Source organism: Cavia porcellus, unplaced genomic scaffold (genome assembly GCF_034190915.1).
Source record: "Cavia porcellus strain 051 isolate PalLab524CR breed Dunkin Hartley unplaced genomic scaffold, mCavPor4.1 scaffold_30, whole genome shotgun sequence".
NCBI lineage: Eukaryota > Metazoa > Chordata > Mammalia > Rodentia > Caviidae > Cavia > Cavia porcellus.
Genome location: NW_026947513.1, coordinates 40,304,323 through 40,322,590, shown reverse-complemented (window position 1 = coordinate 40,322,590; position 18,268 = coordinate 40,304,323). Strand labels below are relative to the sequence as shown.

At 31.8% G+C, this 18,268-nt stretch overlaps 1 long non-coding RNA gene across 3 annotated transcripts in view; it reads left to right on the top strand.

Annotated features, from left to right (window-relative positions):
• Positions 1 to 18,268, top strand: part of LOC134474043 (uncharacterized) — a 103,557-nt gene that overhangs the window by 41,684 nt on the left and 43,605 nt on the right. For 2 of the 3 annotated variants that reach the window (XR_010044614.1, XR_010044615.1), the window contains exons 2-3: positions 5,978 to 6,279; positions 7,249 to 7,403. This is a non-coding gene — a long non-coding RNA (uncharacterized LOC134474043). Of the gene's footprint in view, positions 1 to 5,977; positions 6,280 to 7,248; positions 7,404 to 9,872; positions 18,219 to 18,268 lie in introns of those variants that run through there. The other variant, XR_010044613.1, reaches the window with a different exon arrangement.

Genomic DNA, 18,268 nt, shown 5'->3' with positions numbered 1-18,268 from the left:
GAGAGAATGTCCTTGGCTCTGCAGAACCAAGTTGCTAGTTATTTTACAACTGCAAGGAAATGAATCCTGAGTCCCATCACTTGTTCTTGAAATAAGGACTCCACTGTGAATGCAGTTCAAGTCAAATCCATTGCTGTGAGCTTGGAATGCCCCAGAAGATGAATTCAGATAAACTGTTCCCAAGTCTTGGCTTGTTGAACTATGAGATTCTAAATACATGGGTTATTAAGAGGAAGAATTGGAGATAATTTCTTACTTAAAATATCTAATCTATTATCTAAGAGAAACATATTCACATCCACTTTACACTCACTCTGTAATTTAGATAACATCAGGAGTGTATACATTTTTAAAAATTGAATTAGAGAAACAAGTCTTACGCTAGCCTACGGAGGGAGCTGAATCTCCTGCTGTGTTACGCTGGTTTTCTTCTACTGTACGATAGCATGGTTTCTTCTGTTTCCAGGTAATCAAAATTCGATGTTTAAGCCATTATGTGAAAAGAAATAGTATTTTATTTTCTCTACTGAGAAGAAGTAAATCTGGAATTAAAGTCAAATACTGAGTTGTACCATTAGTGTAGAGAAATCTACAGAAGTAAAACAAAATAATAATTTTCATGTTCTGTTCTTTTTCATGCTTTTTATCTTCCCTAAAATAGAATGCATCAATTGATTAGTAATATGGACATACACTGGACCTTTATTTTATCATATCTGCAATTCTTTTGTTAATGCAAATTGTCAGAAACATCTGAAAGTTGATATGAAAGTGTGTTATCAAACAGGGAAAAAAGTTCCATAAATATTAATATACGAGGAACAACATGACCATGTTAATCAATCATGATGCCATATATTTTTATTTCATTTCAATGATTTTTCATTAAAAATACTTTACTGAAAAACATGTGCTGTAATTTATAACAGTATTTTTCAGTAAAAATGTTGAGAATTTCTGCCCATAAATGATAAAAAGTATCATTTATTAAATTATATTTGTTTCAAATGAATTCAGAAGAAAACCAAGTTGTAAATATTACCTAATGAGTTTAATATGCATACATACCACATACATTTCTCAGAAAATAAATTTGTCTAGAAAACAATTTATTGTAGATATAATTGGCTTCATAAAAATAGTTGAAAATAAATGTCACACTGACATTTTCTCCCAAGTTTGCTAAATTTGTAAGATTTCTAATCATTTGTTCCTTTTTTTTGGTACCAGATATTGAACTCATGACTTCATGCTTACCGGGCAGGCACTTGTGCCACTGAGCTAAATCCCTAGGTCCCGCTTTTTTGGAAAATATTCTATTTTATATGTGAATTATATAAGTTGAGAATAACCTACACTAAAAAATCAGTCATGTGGCACATTCTCCAAGCCTGTGGTGGTTAATTCATTTAAATTTGGTTCCACATTTGGGGATCAAAGTTACCTCAATTATTTTTTGAGTCCAAATGAGTACAAAATGCTCTCCAAATGCAAAAAGCCTTTGAAAGTGCTATGGCCTGACAGTTATAATTTGAAGCATCCCTTTGGTCTTTGTACAAGTATCAGACTAAATAATTCTAAAAAAATTTAAAAAGCCTAAAACATTGTGAAGTCTGTTTGAGTCCTTATAAATTATTTCTATCTATTGAATAATGTTCAAAGAAAGGACACATTATATGCTATTTGTTTCTCTATAAATTTGTATTGAATGCAAATATTATTTAAGAAGATTCAAACAAGATTTTTGAGATTCGTAATTACTCCAAATATATGCTTCTCTTCATTTTGGGCTCAGCACGAATTTCACCCTTGTTCAGTTTCCAGGTTAAGGTAGGATGTAGGTTTATTTAGCAATTGGCTTATACACATCTGTTCTGCTGTGTTTTGGATTAAATTTCTTTCTAACAATAAATACGTCTTAGAGACAGTGTACTCATATCTGAATACAGGAATCGCTCCTCTGTCCCCTACACCTACAACTGAAATTTAGTTTTGCTATAAGGTTTCAATTCCTGAGCTTTGAAGAACAATGTAATGTAATTCTTATCATCATAGTTTACCCTGGATTAGAGTACTAACAATTTGGATAAGCAGAAAATTTGGAATCGCTTCTCTCGTTTCATTCTCCTCAGCATTCTTGACTCCCAGGGTGGCCTGGACCTCCTATTTTATCCCTGATCTGTGTTTTCACATAAATTAAGTTGTATTTTTGTCTAATTACAATTACACCTCTTTTTTGATAACCTTGTAAAGCAATGTAAAATAGTGATCTGTCACTACTAAAATGTAGCCCAAGGTTAAAATTATCTACAACGAACTACCTATGTTTTCCCTTAATAGGAATTTCAAATAGTTAAACATAATCAAATTTCTATTTAGTGAAAACAAAACAAGTAAAGTGTGTGGTCCTTGTAACTTTATTATTCATGGCCTTTTGTATTAAAAATAATCTATAAATATTCATCTTTCTAAAGCATAGCTTAAAGCATTGTTTTTCCTTGTATTTATTTAATCCTATTTATTAATGTAATGTACTATAAACTTTTGCCTCACTTTGAAAATTCTTTTTCTGCATTCGACATAGACGCTCTGTGTTTTGTCACTCTTGATATTTAGTTTTAATGGAACTGTTATTTTTACTGTACACATTTGGCCCATTATTCTAAGTTCAACTTACTTTTTATGTTGCCTATAAATTAAAATTGTACTGGTATAGTTCATGCACTGTGACCTGTTGGTAGGCTACATTACTAAGGATATCAAGTATTTTCTAGTATTTCTACATTATTAGTTTTATATCTTTAACATACTATAAAATTTTAATGTTTTAAAAAATGCATTTTGTGCCACTTTCTTTTTGTTTTTCTTCAGTGGAACTTAGTTCTCTGATAACTTCCAGTGAAATGGGCAAAATAATAAAGCAATTGAATCAGACCTATGAGATAGAGGATTAACATGAAATACTAAGCAAGACTTGTAACACTGAAGTATACTCTAAGAATTAGCTAATAATAGTTAATACATGTTCTTTTCTCGATGTTGCTAGAATTTATAGAATGTTTCTCAATATTAATTCCTTTGACAATATAATTTCAGTTTTTGACAAATCTGGAGTAGATTTTACAAAGATGAATATGATGTACAGTATTCTATGTAGACAAAGTAAATTAATTCTGGTCAAATTAAAATTGTATAAAACAAAGAATGAAAGAATTTATTAAATTTTGTACATTAATTTCTGCCAGATGTGTGTGCACATCTGTAGTCCCAGCATGTATTTGGCTTAGAGAGGCAGATAGTTGAGAGTTCAAGGTCAGCTTGTACAACATAGCAAGCTGAAGAACAGCCCAAACTGCCCACTGACACCCTGTCTCAAAAAACTAAAAACAACAGCAACAAAAAATTTTACATGCATTTTCATAAAAGTGGTTGAGCCACTAGGATTTTTAGTAGTTAGAGTAATAGTGCATTTAGAATGTGTAATATAAATGATAAAAATAGTTTAAGATCAAGTGTAGAAAATCAACATAAATTCTAAACATAGTCCTTAAGTATGTTAACTGAAGTCTCTTCCTTGTGACCACATGGTTAATCAGTTTTTAACTCTGAGTGTTCAACATGATTTTTCAAACTCTATCAGTAATATGTTGGTGATAGCGTGTGTGTGTATGTGTGTGTGTGTGTGTGTGTGTGTGTTGCACAATGAAGGTGTTTTTCCTCTTTTGATCTAAATTGAAAGCAAACAAATTCATATATATTCTTGGTAGTTGATATTGATTTGTTACCAATGGAACCACTATATGATGGGCAAAATATCTAACAAAAGCCATAGGTGAATTATGTTAAGAAAAAGAAATTATACTTCACTCAGTATATTTATCCATTTCCAAGTCACATCTATCTACTGGACCATAATGAATCATGCTGTAGAGTTAGAGATAAACAGAATCTTGTTACTTCTAGGTAACCTGGGTCTGCTTCCGTGATTTGGATCTGATTTGAATATTTAACTTCCTCTTAGAAAAACTGCAAGTAAATTACCAGAAGCCCCTGTAATTGTGCTAAGTTTAACAACATAATGATATTTACTCAGAGCAAGGACTAGATGAATGAATGTGATATAAATAATCTGGTCAAAACGGCACAGTGGCCCTGTTCCATGTTACCTTACTTTAAGGCATCTGGTACTATTTCATGTGTCAGAAGAGTTCACCAGATGAGCTGGGCCTGTGTTATTTATAAGGCTGCTATGTTCTCATGGAACTCTTTTTATGGGAAATGGCATTGCTGATTTAATAAGAAGGACATTGTTGGAGAGGTTGCAACAATATGCCATTTCCTCTCAAAAAAAACCCAGCAAACACCACTTCCAAGGCAAACTAGCTGGGATTGATGCTTTCCATCTGGTGGAAGTTTGAGAAAAATGGCCAAGATGTTATGTGACCAAAAAGCTAAACGTTGTGAGATGCATTTGCTTTTTTTTTTTTTGTATCTTGCTACAGAGGTTGGCAAAAGGCCTAGAGTTTGCATTTACTTTAAACCTTTCCTTAAACTTGTCTTTCAATTGCATTCTAAAGAGCACTTAAGAGTATCCTTATTATTAAAGTTTTTATGTGAGATTAGTAATTTATGGAGGGGCACATTTTTAGTTTATTCAGTTTCATCATCAAAATAAGAGACTATGACAATTAAATTAATTAATTGATAAAATTTGGTTAGTTATTCATATATCAAGTTAAAAGTATAGCAAATTTTGGTATTATTAAAATTATTTCATTAAATGTCAATTGACAGGGTAGATATTTTTATTGTTATTTTCTGGAGATTTAATTCTTCCCTTATTAGTTACATTGTAGACTGGGCTGAGGTTATAATCTTTCATTTTAACTATTTAGGCTAAAGATTTAAAGTTGTATACACTTAAGTAATAAATTATACAATGTTAAGTTCAAGAAATAAAACTGATTTCAAGATCTCTTGAGTCCAGCACTCCATGTACTGATACACATTATCTCCTGTAGTATTTTAAATTCACGTTCTTAAACATAATCTTTTAAGAGATAAAAATATGCTTCAAGCAAATTGTGTGAGATTAAAGATGAGTGTTTCCATAAAGTTTGCTAAACTAAATGTAACTGCCAGCATTCACCTTGAGTGAGTGTGACCTGTCCAGCCCAGGACAGAATTCTCCCCCACCCTAAGCTCCTTTGATGCTATGTGTACATTGTGGGTTCCAACTGACTGGTGAGTGAACTGGGCCTGAGGAACATCCACAGTGAGGATTACAGATGTCTCCAGCTCACTACTGAATTTCTCCATCCCACTCTAGAAACAATTGTAGATGTTTAGAGTTACTTCTCTTGATGTACTTTTTCTCAGTTCTGTGACATTTTTGTCCTAAAATGTGATTTTGATTCTGAATAATGCTACTTAAGACCTGATATTATTATACATCTATTAATTCATACACATAGTGCTAAAGCTTTTATCTCACTGACTTTCACAGCAATTTTACATGAAATGTACTAATACTACTTTTATTTTATAGTTAAGTATTTGGCCTCATACTTTCGTTAGGTAAAAAAAATCTAAACTCAACTTTTAAACAACCAATTAAACTAAAGATGACTGAACAGCAAGAGCAATCACAGATTTGCTTAATATTCGACCAAAACCAGCCTTATCTCAAATTTATTTGGATTCAGATTTAACTGCTTTTCTGATATCTCCACTTACAAAGATGTGTCATAGATACTTGAAACTTTCTAGCAAAGTGATCTTCATTTTCTTAAGCACGATACTTGGAGTAGAGTCCTATCATTCTGGTGTTTGAATAAATTCTTATTATTTCTATTTCTTGGTACCATCATGCTTACCATTCTAATTCAGGGAAGTAACTCATGTATTTGCCTTGTCATAAAAACCCATACTCCAGACTTCAGCAGTAAAGATTTTTTTTTTTTTAATTTTATTTAAGGAGAAAAGAGAAAAAAAAAGCAGAGAAAGGGTACAAGTTATACAGATTTACAGGATAAAGAGGAACTGGGGGAGTTTGCGACCACCAATTCAACTCTACAGAGAGTATTGCAGGATATTCTAAAAAAAAGAAAAATACAAAGAATCCAGAAATAGTGGCGGGGAGGCCACAATGAATGGAGCAGAGAACAAAATAAAGAAGACAAACTGACAGCTACTGACAGAAAAAGAGCTCAACAGAAATGAGGCAGAGAAGATTGGATGATAGGAACAGCTATTTTGGAGAAAATGACATCTTAATAGGTAATACTGATTTAGTATCATCTTGTTTTGAAGTCTCATCTAGCTTTTGTTCTTCTGTCTCCATGGTCTAAATAGGTTGTATCTTATTGGATTTTGTTATGTACGATAGTATAAGCAAAAACCTTTTAAAGACAAGGAGATTATACAGAAACCATTGTTCATTTTCTGTTAGTCAATTCTAAATACTCTGTAATGCTGTCATTCTCTTAAATGGCTTTACATTGTTTTGATATACTTAATGCTACAGTAGACGAAGTTGTACTCAAGGATTTCAAGGAAAGAGACAATATGGTAACTACTTTGGGTCGGGATTATCTGGTGGTGAAACACTATTCTGCTTAAATGGTTATGTTTTGATCTGCACTGTTTCGCTGTTATGCCCTCTTTTATCTCAATCTCCACTCCATTATTTACTTTTTTATTTTTATCCGTTTAATTAAAGGAAAAAAAATAGCAGGATATATTATAGTAACCCACTTTGACTTTCCATTATCTCGATTTGAAGCCCTATATTACTCTCACCATCTTGTTTTTGACTGATGTTCCCCTATTCTGTTTTGCTGGATAGTATCAGGTTCGAAAGTTTAGGCATCAGCTGTGAAGATAATGAGATTCAATATAACGCCCATTCTTGTTGACTTTTATCTACTTTTGAAGACCTACAATGTCTCCAATGTTTTGGTTTTGTCGGTTTTGTCCTTTACTGTTTTGTTCAATTGTATTATAACTAATGATATAGGCAATTCTTTTAGAGATAGCGGGAGGCATTATGGTAACCATTGTTGATCACCTTGTATTATGTTTTTACATTATCTAGCAGTAAAGAATTTTAAAGGAGAAAAAACAATGTAACTCTTCTCCTTAACACAGTTCATAATTTTCTCAGTACTAAAGGGTTTAATTTCATACTTGAAGACAGCCTTTGGAGTTGCTCTTAACCTGATTTTCTTCTTGCTTCTTATGCTCTAGGTATGACAGACTGATATAAATTCTACAGTGTCCTCTTTTGTCTTAGTTCTTTGAAACCTGACATTACCCTCTGGTCCTATTCTTCGTCTTCGTCCTCTAAGTTTTTCTTCTCTTCCTTATATGGAAGGCATGGAACTATCACATCTGAGCATCAGGTAAGCACTGCCTGTGTGAAGCTTGAAGCTTACATTTTAATTTGAGAAAGTACAAAAAGTCATATATATATATATATATATATATATATGTATATATATATGCATATATATTTATATTCTATGTCCAGAACGAAGGACATTTTTTATTTTTGGGAAGCTGGGAATTTAATTCAGGACCTTGCACTTGCTAGATAGGCAGTTATGCCTCTGAGCTATATCCCCATCCCTTTCTTTTTTTAATCTTTGATACGCATTCAGATTAGAGTTCCATAGACATTTAATAGTTATTAGCTGTTTAATACAAACTGCAAATCAACAGAGGTTATCTTTCTCATTTACAGAGAAGATTTTGAAAATATTCTGTTATAGTCATAAATTAGATCGTTTATAAAATTGACACATTTTTCTTTTATTTCAAACTATTATTATTATATGTCTAAAACTAATGATACTCTTTTCCTTGTTTTTTTTTTATTAATTTTGCTTATATTGTGATGTCTATTTCAGTTTTAATTGGTCCTTTATTCATTACACCAAGTAAACTGCAGAAATGTTACGGTCATTTTTTTGTTTTAAGAAGACTGAAAATACAAGGGGTAAAATATGCAGGTTTTCCTCCTATTACAAAAACATGTATTAGAAATTATCCATAATCAGGAAGGGGTATTATTTTTGCAAAGATAAATGAAATAAATGGAATTAAACATCTAATTCTATTTAACAATCATAAAATTTTAATTATAAGAATTGGTAAACATTTTACACTAACAGTAAAAGAAAGGATTATTGAAACACATTATTGTTTCAAATTGCTTTTTAAAGAAAGTCCCTAAATCACTGTTCCAAGACCAAAATACATAATATCTTTTACGTATTCATTTTGCCATTCAGTTTTTTTTTTTCAATTTTTACTTTTTATTAGCCGTGCATGCATTTTGGAATGGTCACATTTCTGGCACGGAGCTATGCAGTGTGCAACACAGCCTGATTTTTTCCCACCCCTTTCCCCTGCCTTCATCTCCCTCCCTCTACCTCTTTACCTCCTTCCCGTTTGAAAAAAGATCTGCCTCTCTACAGTACACTATATATTTGAAATGAAACACTTCAAGTGAAATAAAAATTCACTTGATGGATAATAGTTAATTCCTAAAAGTATCATAAGAAAGTATTTTTAGATAACGAAACCATCTGAAGGTAAGGATTCCCAAACACGTTCTGATGACCTTCAACTCCAGAGGACCACTCACCTATGACACTGATTGTTGTCCCTTTTCTGCTCACAGAATTTCTTCTGCAGTCTTTTTCCTAATGCACGTTAAAATGTAAAAACAAACAAATCTTGAACATTTTCCTTCAAAATGGTTTATCGTTTGACTAGTAAAGTTTTAAGTAAAATACTTGAAATATAATTCATAAATGTAGAGAATTACTTAATTTTAAGATAATAATACAACACACATGTACATATATCACATGACTTTAGTGCTTTAATAAATAATTCACTAAAAATAACATGAACAAATGAAGATATAATATTCAATCCTACTATGAATATATAAAGTCTAAAATGTAACCGTAATTTTGAAAATAAAAAAAAAAATTAAAGTATTTCCTTGGTGAGTTGCTATTTATATATCAAAATGTATTTAAAAATCTTTGTACATAAATAACTGATGTATCATTAAAGAATTCAAGTGGGAAATTTTAAGGAAGTCCTTTATAAAGGAAAAGTATGTTCTTGAAGGTAAATCTCTTTTGTGAAGAGGAGCTATTACAATTGATAATACAGACATACAAACAATTATGACACTTTATGAACAAACGTATGCCAAAAAATTGTACAAATTCAAAGAAATGGGTAAGCTCTTGGAGTCATAAAAGCTAACAAATTTGGATGATGGAAAAATACAGAAGATGAACAAACCTGTAATGAATGAGAAGAGTCACAATATATAACTCATCAGTACTATTCAAGTTCTACTAAAACTTTGAAGGAACATTATAAAATCATTTGGTGAGGGTTATATTACTCTGATACTAAATCTAGATAGGAGCATTACAAGAAAAGAAAATCATATGCAGCATCCTTGATGAATGCAGATTCAATGAACTGCAACAAAATATTAGCAAAACAATCAAGAGCACAATAAAATGATTATACATAATTATCAAGTAGAACTTCTTCCTGTGATGCAAGTGTTTCACCATAGGCAAATTGATAAATGTGGTAACACCATAAAAATGGAATAAAATACATATCTCTGTGAATGCATTGCAAGCTGTTGTCAAAATTTAACATATATTTAGTACTTAAAATGCTCATGATATTCTGAATTGAAGGGATGAGTTGCCAGCATACTAAAGGATGACTATGACCAGCCCAAAGCTTGATGGCAGAGAGCTAAAAGATTTTCTTCTAAGGTTGGAACAAAACAAATATGACTCCCTCCCACTGCTTTGATTCAACAGAATCCTGGAAGTTCTGTCCACAGCAAGAAGATGAGAGGAAGAAAGGCAAGTCCTCCAAATCAGAAAGAATGATATACAACTGCCTGGTTTCAAAGTGAAGCTATCTAGAGAAGGCTCTAACAATGCTGCTAAACCTCTGCAAAAGCTAATAAATGAATTCAGTAATGTAGCAGGATGTAAAATCAATGCCTAAAATCTATATTGTTTCTATAAAATAAATAACTATTTGATAAGGAAATTTAGAAAAATCTCACAATGGCAGTAAAAAGAATGAAATGGATACATTTTAATCATTCAGATGAAACGTACAGTAAAATCTATTAGGCATTAATGAAAGTAATTGAAGAAAGACACAAATGAATAGGAAAATACCTCATCTTTCTAGAACTGAAGAGTTAAAATCACTAAAGTATCGTCACTGTTTTAACTATGATTCAATATGTGAATTTAGCTCAATTTAAAAAAATCAGTGATTTATAGCAAGAGGAGAAATGTTCTCAAACTCATATGAAACCACACACACACACACACACACACACACACACACAAAACCCTAAATAGAAAAACAACCCTGGGAAAGAACAAATCTGGGGTGGTATCACACTACCTGATCTCCAAATAAACTACAAGTCCATGATAATCAAAACTATGTTACTGGTATATCAGAAGACACATAAACCAAGACAATGGAATCTGGAGTCTCGAAATGTGCTCATATGTCTATGGTCAAATAATATTTCACAAAGTTGTCAAGAATACACAATGCAGAAATGATGAAATGATAAAATTTTGCTATTGGCTCTAGCAGAAGTAAAAAACAGTTATGACAAGTTTTTACTTTTAAGGATGCCACCTCAGCATTTTAATCTGCTCAAATTCAAACTTTCTTAAAAAAGGGTTATTGAAGATAAAAAAAAAAATTGAAATTAAGAAATCCTAATGGCTTACATTTTTTAAAAATAAGTCTCCAATCTCCTAGAAAGTGTTTTCGAGATGCGTTTCTCTCATATGCAAGGCCGCCTTATTCTGTTTGAAGTTTGTGAATTCTCAGAGGCCTTCTGTCTTCAACCTTTGCGTTCTGATCTTCTGAATCCCTGGAAAGTTTCTACAGAGGTCTTTGTTACACTGTCCAGGTCTACTTGATCGTTTCCCTTGCACACACGCAAGTCCATTTGCAGAAGTTTAATATTGTGGAAGAGACCTCCGTTCCCTTGACTTCATGTTATTATTTTGAGGAAATTTTCTTGAGAACAACCCCATTGTTTCCCTGCTATCACAGTTCCTGGAGGGTAGAATGACTTCCTGTAACAAGGAGCAGGGTTTGAGCACGTGGACACAACCCCTGTCCGTTTGTTTTTGCTACAGACTAACCTGAAACAGCAGCACATTGCACCTGGCTCTTTACTTGGAGATCCTCTTGCAGCGCTCACCGAGACTCAGATGGAGCCAAAGAAAGTGTTTCGTGTGTCTGGTGCAGTAGCAATGCGGGTAGCGACGCTGTCCCAAGTGAGGACATTCACTCAGCGTTTCAGTCTACAGCTAACATTTTTATCCAAACTGCCATGTTTACTTAGAACTGAAAGGAAATAGATTGTTTTTCTTATTGATTCATTTTATTTTGGACAATAGAAGTTGGTTTGGCTTAAGCATCATCCTGCTGCCCACTTTGGGTGTTACATTTTCCTTCTGAATTGGATAAGATATTCCTTGGATTTGAAAATTGTTTTCCCAGTATTTTCATGCATGCACTGTTTTTTTGTTTGTTTGTTTTTTTACTTCAAGTTCGTTTTTCGTACACATTTTCTGTATAAAACTGATACTTACCATATAGTACCAGACACCAAACCTGCCTAGCTTTCAGTCTGTTTTCTAACCCTTTTTACTGACTGTACTTCAGTAGTTTTGCTTTTTGCCAGATGGAAACAAAAATAATGCTACACTCCTGTTGTCTTGTTAATTACCCAAAATAATATGTAAAGGAATTCTGACACTTTTAGACTAATTGTTAGCAGAGCACACCATTTCATTTTATCCTGACCCATATGCATTCTCAGAAACACACGTAAGTAGAATCACTAAAAAATGTAATTACATGACTATTAGGTCACATTTGCATATTTCCATAAATTTGCATACAAAATATTTGGGTAAAAGATTTTTCCAGAAGGACTGAAGATAGAAGAGTTTTCAATAATTATCTCAATAGTGGAAGACTGTCATCCTAACCATGTTTTCTTTGGTTTTAGGAAAATATCTCCTATGGGAAAAAATAAAAGCCTATACAACTTATTTAATATGTCATTTGGTCATCATGTATTCAATAGCCATTGCTTTAATATAATGATTTAACAGAAGTTTAGGAGGCAGGTAGTTTTATTAACTTTATTCTTAAATTTCTTATGGAATAGAAATAAAAATATGCAAAGTAAAATCCAGTTTCAGCAGAGAAATATGATTACAGCATTACTGGTTTTTAATAAAACTAGGAAAAAATAAAATAACTAGGAAACTAAATGGCAAGATAATGGAGTGGAATAAAAGATGTTGAAATTATTTTGACATTGATATGTGATGTCTACAACTGAAAGTAAAGTTTCTAAAACAATTTATCACTAGGATATACATTTTAAGTAATCTTTTATTATCTAATTGAGTAGGAATTGAAATAAATCTTTTATTTCAATTGAGTAGGAACTTAAACCTGTGAATTTGAAATTTAGTAATTTATCTCCATGGTAAGAGTTGTCCTCCGAAAACCATCATTTTAGAGCAAAATAATAATAATTTCAATAAAGTAAGAATATTATTTTGTGAGAAGTCAAGACTAAGTTGAAAATTACATATAAGAATATTTTAGGATGAATAGAAATGAATTTTATCTACTTGTGTTCAAATTAAAACATACTTAGAGATTGGTTAACACTGATTTATTAACTACAGCTGTTTTGTTATGTCATTTTAAGTTTTTATTTGCCTATATTCTGTATTTCTAATGACTTAAAACTTTTATTCTCATATTTCTGAAACAATATTTTGATGCAATAAGCAAAGCAATAAATAGTTAGATCTTACTTCAAGAAGAAAATTTATGAAACAATTAACAGGCAAAAACATGTCTTTGACATGTCTGAATTTTTTCATTTATTATAAATACAAATAGTGGAGATCCACAACTTTATTGAGGGAAGTGGCTTGTTTACAGAACAGTATAGCTGGATATTAAATGTGTTATTATTTAAAAGTCTTTTGAAGTAGTTTTATTGATGCATGAACCAAGTTAAGTGATGCGAAAATCCAACTCTGAGGTTTTAAGCATTCAAAATATCATGCGGCACCATGAATTTGGCCCACTTGTTGACTTGAGATGTCAAATAGTATTTTCCATTTAAGTAAAAATAATAGCAGAGAGTTTTGAACCAAAGCATCATTTTAAATAAATGTAGGTTTTCATCTTATGTAGAAAGTCTTCCTTAGGTAGAAAACTGAAGTGGACACACTGTATGAAACATTGAAAGGAAGATCTAAGGCACTGTCATTTATCAGTGTTTCTAATTCTGAGGTCCTTTAAAGTCTCAGGACAGTAGTTTATTGCCAGTGAGTTTGGGATGGTTGAGAATTATGACACTAGTATTCCTTTCTCTGAGAGGTATACCATGTAATGATTAGAAACAGATTTTTCTGTGAAAGTCAAAGACAAAACTAAAATAAAACAGGTGTTGCCTGTTAATAGTTTCAAACTCATCATCTTTTACGAGGATTGTAGATTTATGAATTCTATATTTATCAATATTTATCTATATGTAGGTTTTTAATAAAAGGCATGTTTTTATATGAACATCATTTTGATATTATGGAAGTCAATGCCTTGTGCTCTAAAATAGTCTGTTTCTCTCTTTCTTTCTTTGTTCTTTCTTTCTTTCTTTCTTTCTTTCTTTCTTTCTTTCTTTCTATTTCCTTGTTTGTTTCTTTTATGTCCTAGGAAACTTAAAATATTTGCCCTGACACTCTTAAAGCTAGAAATAGTTATAGAATTCAGGTTTGATCAACAGTATCTGAAAGAACCACTGGGAATTTTTTTAATTAAAAATGAATGAAATGTATCATTCTCTTCATTTCTTGACGTCTGTACATAAAATTTTGGACTCAAAGCATTGAATTTGTGACCATAAGTGGAGGCATAGTGCATGAGGTGATGGTGACATAAGGGAGAGATGAGAACTGCTATTTTAGATTGTTCATTACCTTGTGACATAAATGTCAGAACTACCAACTGTCATTTTCTTATATAGTGAGGTAATCAACTCCTTTAATTTTACTTTTAAAAAAGAATACATACAAAATGAATTATATCCTAATCACTTTGTTTTATTTTCTTTGAAATAAAAAGAAAATTAAAAAGGAAAGCCCATTGTCACAATTTCTGCTCAACATAATAGTAGACATCCTAGCCAGAGCATTTAGGCTATCACAGCAATAATCAGAAGACATCTACACTGAGGTAGAAATAACACTGTCTTTGTTCACAGATGACTGCATCTTACATGTTAAAAAAAAAAAAAAAAAAACCTAGACTCTACTCATTAAAATTGTAATCACCATATAACAATCAATTGGATTTCTGATCCTTCTAAATACTAATAATCATTTTGAATAGGACTTTGTGAAAACATTTGCATTTTCAATCACATAAAAATCTTAGAAATTAACTAATAAAGCAAAAGACTTGCCTGGTTAAATCACAAAACTTTGGGAAAAGAAACAAAGAAGATAAAAAAGGAAATACATTTGCAACCAATTTGCTGATAAAAAAAATTCCTTGACAAAATTTCAGTTTTTCTTGGAGAACTAGAAAAATCTATTCTACAGTTCATATGGGATCTTAAGCAACCTTGAATATTAAAAAGAATCATGAAATAGGAGACAAAAGCAGTGTTATGTAAAGACAGACACATAGACCAATGGAAACAAATACTTGTGTATATAATCAAGTAATTTCTTACAAAAGCACCATGGCTATTTACTGGGAGTATGCTTTTCAATAAACTATCCTGGAAAACTTCAATATACTTACACAAAATAGTGAAGCTTTATCCTCACATAACTATGTATACAAAAATAACTCAAAATGGAAATATATTCTAAATATAAGACCCTAGCACTATGAAAATTCTGGAAAAAATATAGAACAAAACTTTCACACTTGTAAAATGATTTATAAGATAGTACTTTGGTATTTCATAGTTTTTTTTTTCAAAATTTCAAACTTAAAAGGACCTACCAAAAGTATAAAAAGTAACAAGCATGATGGAAAAGAATTCTGAAATAGTTTATCTGATACAGTGCTATATCCAAAATATACAATGGATATACAAACTCAGTGATAATGAAAAATCAAACCACCCAATTTTAAAATGTACCTAAGGCTTTAAATAGAGATTTACCTAGAGAAGGTATACAAATGACCAATAAATTCATGAAAATTACTCAGTATCACTAATTATCGTAGAAATTTAAATCCAAACTATAAAAAGATACCATCCCACATTCATTAGAATGCCTACTTTCAAAACTCCCAGAAATAATTAAGTGTTGGTAAGAATTGGTAAGAGTTTTATAATTCATTATATATATATATATATATATATATATATGTAGCAGGATCAAAAAGTGGTATTTGTGCCTCGTATTCATAACACTATTACTTGTAAATGGTAAAATATGGAAGCACTTTTGTATTTCTGTATAAATAAATGGATAATCAAACTATGGCATATACATGAGGAAGTATATTATTCAGCTCTAAAAGGGAATGGAATTTTGACAGTCACAAAGAGACAAGTAGTGTATTTTTCAATTAAATAACATACTTAGAGTAATCAAAATTATAGAGACAGAGGTAGAACAAAGCTTTCCAGGCCAGTGGAAGCAAAGCCTGAGGAGTTTTTGTTAATGGGTAGACCATTTCTATACTACAGGATGAAAGCAGTTCTGGAGAGAGATGATGGGAGATGGTTGCACAACACTGTAAACGTATTTAATACCACTGAACTGTACAATTAAAAATGGAGGAGGTGGCATGTTTATGTTATGTGTACCCACCAAAAAATTTAGTAAAGAATAAAATGAAGTTGTCATGTATGAAACATTATGTATTGATGTTGGGAATTTTATGCTGTGAGAAAGAACCAGTCATAAAACACACATAAAACATGACTGCATTTATAAAAAATGTTACAGAGATGTAAATATACAGGGATAGAAAGGAGAATAGCTGTTGTCTACAGTTAGAGCATGTATTTGAAAGCGATGACTAAAGACACAGGGTTTTATTTCTATATCATAAAAAGTCTTAAAACTGTCATAATGGAGGTACAAAATTATATTAACATTCATTAAACTGTACAGTTTAAAATCAGTATCATGACATTGAATTATAGTTCAATGTGGTTATTATACAAATGTAAATAACTTGCTGAGGTTTTAATTAGTATTACACTGAATCTATGATTAATTCAGGCTTGGAAGAACTGACGTTTGATAATATAATTTTCCCTTCTTATGTATCTGGAAGTATCTTTCCACATTCATAGGTCTTTGATTTCTTTCATTGAAATTTTGTCCTTGTTTTGGTGTGTGCGCATGTGTGTATCTTATTCAAATTAGTCTTATTTTTTGGAGATTGCAAATGAAAATGTTGTTCTACTTTTAATTTCAATTTCCTCTAGTTCATTGCTAGTAAAATGATAGAATTTTATGAACTATTCTTATACCCTACAACTCTGCTAAAACCTCTTACTTCTAGGAGGCTTTTTATTGATTATTATGGATTGTCTATATACAGAGTTGACATGTTGTCTGTGACAAAGATTTTTCATCTACAGTCAGTATATTTTAATTACTTTTTAATCTTATTATAATATTAGAACTTCTAGTACAATGTGAATAAGCAATGATGAGAAATCACTACTTTGCTTTGCTTCTGGGTTTAAGGGAAAAACTCCCTGTTTTAAGTCTGATGTTAGCTGTACGTGTTTATATATATTTTGTCAAGTTCAGGAAGCTTTTTTTAATTGAATTTTCATCGTGAATGAACGGTGGAGTTTTTCAAGTTATTCTTCTCTGATGATAAAATCGTGATTTTTCTAGTTTATTCTATTCATGAGATACTAAGAAATTTGTTTCTTGTGGTTGTATTTTTGTTTGTCTGTTTGATTTCACAGTTTTCAGGTTGAGTCTTGCTCATGTTAGGCAAATGCTCTATCAATGAACTGCATCCTTCTGATAGGCACAATCCTTTTTAAATACTGCATCATCATGGGCTTGGGATTTAGCTCAGTGGCTTAAGCACCTGTCTGGCAAGCGTGAAGTCAGAAGTTTGATCCCCAGTATAAATAAATAAATAAATAAATAAATAAATAAATAAATATTGCATCATCTCAAATCTGAGGTAAATCCATCTTGATTATGGCATATAATTCTTATTGCACATTTTGGGTACAGTAGTATAAAATTTTGTGGGTATTTAACTTTCTATGTTCCTTGAGATATATTTCATTAGGTTTTTATCTTTAGGACAATGTTGGGTTTATAGAATGTTAGGAAGTTTTTGAGAATACATTGAGAATAGGGAGGATTCCTTAAATATTTGGTAAAACTCCTCAGTGAAATCATCTTGACAGGTACCATCTGTTTTGGAAAGTTACTGATAACTGGTTAATGTATTTTATAGGTATATACCTATTCACATATTCAGTTTCTTCATGTAGATTTTGATAGGTTGTATCTGATAGGATTACTTCCAAAAGATGAAAAATATTTCCAAAAGATGAGAAGTATAAAACAAAAAGTGGCCTTTATTCTGAGAACACGGAGAGAGATGGCCGGCACCCCCCACCGCTGGCGTCCGGCAATCCCTCTGGTGGACACGTGGCGTGGGGGTATGTAAGTAGCCTCGATTTGGGGTGGAGCCTAAGGGGGGCATTAGGGATGCACAGGTAGCCCATTGGTCCTAGGTTTGGCGCCATATGTAAATTCCCAGGGGTGGGAAGATGGCGTTACAGATAAATTCCTAGGGGCGGGGGAGATAGAGGCTTCCTGCTTCCGGTTGAGGCTTTCCTGGCTACAGTGTCCTGTCTGGGCCAAAACCCTTTCAGTATCATTCAAGAAATTGGTCCATTATATTTAGGCTATCTAATATGTGTGCAGGGTTGTGAAAGGTATTCCTTGATTTGTTTTAATTTTCATGAGACCTACAGTAATTTTCCCCTCTAATACTAGTTGTTTATTTTTTATTTATTTTCTTATTTGTGACTACAAATTTGGCAATTTTTCTTGAGTTTTAAAAGTTTCAATATCAGTTTCATGGAGTTCCTTATTGATTTATTCTCTTGAATTTT